This window comes from Microtus ochrogaster, chromosome 5 (genome assembly GCF_000317375.1).
Source record: "Microtus ochrogaster isolate Prairie Vole_2 chromosome 5, MicOch1.0, whole genome shotgun sequence".
Lineage (NCBI taxonomy): Eukaryota > Metazoa > Chordata > Mammalia > Rodentia > Cricetidae > Microtus > Microtus ochrogaster.
This window is the reverse complement of record NC_022012.1, coordinates 16,757,062-16,759,528: the sequence shown is the minus strand read 5'-3', so window position 1 is coordinate 16,759,528 and position 2,467 is coordinate 16,757,062. Positions and strand designations below refer to the sequence as shown.

General features: G+C 40.3%; 1 protein-coding gene across 1 annotated transcript in view; it reads right to left on the bottom strand.

The window, feature by feature from the left end:
- Bbs9 (Bardet-Biedl syndrome 9) overlaps positions 1 to 2,467 on the bottom strand; it is a 384,815-nt gene that overhangs the window by 353,510 nt on the left and 28,838 nt on the right. The gene's annotated exons all lie outside the window — the stretch shown is intronic.

Genomic DNA, 2,467 nt, shown 5'->3' with positions numbered 1-2,467 from the left:
ACACTTTTTTATTATTTTTTTATTTTTATTTTTTTAATGGCTTCCACACTTCTAACTTGCTTCAGAAACCTTGAAATACAACACGCCCAACTATCCTATAGTAAGTTCTATATAAATCCTAAGACTCTGCCATGACATATTGGCCTTTAAAACCCAGACAAGCAGAACTATTGCCAGACAAATCTTGAAACCAAGGGAAATTTACAGGAACCACACATCTCAGGGATATTAGAGCACCTTAACCTTAGCATCTTCATTAACTGAGCAAACCCTTACCCAAGCACCCACCAACTGCTTACGCTTATTCCAATACCATTAACTAATCACTGGCTTCTCGCAGATGATCTGTTCTGCAGACTAACAAGAAGACAGCGTGGTTTTCAGGGGCTGGGTGGGAAAAGCAAAGAAAGAAGCAGAGGTGAATGATGGAACCAATTTCCTAAGTTTCAAAAGAATTTGTCACCATCCTTCAGAAAGAAAAGAACCATTGACCAAGTCCCAAACTATATTATGTGTTGATCAATCAGGAACAGCCTAATGCTGCTGAGAAAAACCACAGAGTAACAAAATTTGGAATAACTTTTCATGGAGAGACAGAAGTTAAACACCATGTTCTTATGAGCACTAGCGACAGTAGACATATTGATAGTGCAAGGCCCTGTTCCTAATATAGCTGGACCCACATTAAACCACTGCCAAAGCCTGAAACAGTCACAACAAATCTCTCAGCCTTGCAGCACAAAACTCAGTTGATAATTTCTTTGTCTAACACCTAATAAAATTCATTCTTCCAGAATTGTGGAAAAGCTCAGCACAGCCCCTCCCTGATTATAAAGTTTCCTGTTACAAGGCTGCAAGATTTACACACATGTTAGGCTTTACTGTTGAAAAGGGCCTCCTCATAACACCCTCTTTGTTAGAGGGTCCCGTGCTTTGCCTCGGGCTGGATATATAATGAGAGGACCTAATTCAGACAGATTGCTGAGGGAAAAGCAAAAGACGGAGTTTCTTTCTCGTCATCTCCCGAGACTCTTTCTGCTCCGCGGAACTTTCTTCTTAACTGTTTTGTTCTTTTTTCCTTTTCTTTTTATGTGTTTCTTTCAGTAAATGAAACATGATAGATTATTAAAACCAGTTTGTACTACTTTAGAAACTGTTGATTTTCATATACTTCTACCTTCCAAAACTTTCTACAAATGTCGTCTTTAGAACAAGGATCTATATTAGGACTTGATCAAGCAGCTGCAAACAGCCATATGAAATCTTAATTTTCCACTCATAGGCTATGCTCACAGACCCCTAACATCATGAACGTAACTTTCCATATTAGATTTAGGAATACCTCTGTTATTGTTTCCATATTAAACACTATCTCGTTTTAGCCAAAATCTGGAAATACTGACTTTAAAGAGCAGTGTGTGCATGCATGCATGCCTGTGTGTGTGACGGTATAGGGAATGAGTGTGTGGAGATCAAAGGAAGCCTCCAGTGGCAACCCTTACCTTCCATCTTGCTGGAGACAGGGTCTCTCTTTAGTGCTGTGAATGGCAGGCTTGCCAGCCCACCAGCTTCTCGGCCTCTGCTGGCTCCATCTCCATCTCTGAGCACTGGGAACACAGCCACACACCACTGCGCCCTGCTCTACTGGGTCCCGGGATCTGAACTCAGGTACTGATGTTTGCACTGGGAACACAGCCACACACCACTGCACCCTGCTCTACTGGGTCCCGGGGATCTGAACTCAGGTACTGATGTTTGCACTGAAAGCTCTTTACCCACATGGCCACCTCTGTTGTGAGTTCATTTTTAACTTAGATAAAAAAAAATTCAAATATTAATTTGACTTATTTAATATGCCAAGCTTAACCATTTCTGATATTGCAATTTATCGAGAAGTGATAGAGTAAGCATGTATTTGTGTTTAGAAAGTATAAAAACTAAACGTATAATGTCATTCTTGCACATAAAGAATGCCTGCTAATATTAAAATTTTAATCTTAATACTTTGGGTAATACTTCAGTAATAAGGATCAGAATTGAGATAGCTACAATAGCTTTATTCATATTTACCCAAAAATTAGAAATAATTCTAAATCCTAAGAAAATCTTAATTTTTATATTTATAAATATAAAAATTTATATTTACAAATTCTTTATTCAGGATACTGAGGTCCTGATGTGCTGAGAACTGACCCATGGCTCAGGAACATTAGGCAAGGGCTCTTCTACTGAGCCACATCACCAGGCCACTAATGAACATGTATTTTTTTTCTTTCCTCTCTTTTTGTTTCTTTTCCCTTCCTACTGTCTTCTCTCTTCCTTCCCTGTTTCTGTCCTGGCAGAGTTTCCCATGGAGTGCATGCTGACCTCGAACCTGCAACCCTGCTGTGTCAGCCTGAATGCTGGGCCCAACCCCTGTGTCAGCCTGAGTGCTGGGCACAACCCCTGTGTCAGCCTGAGTGCTGGG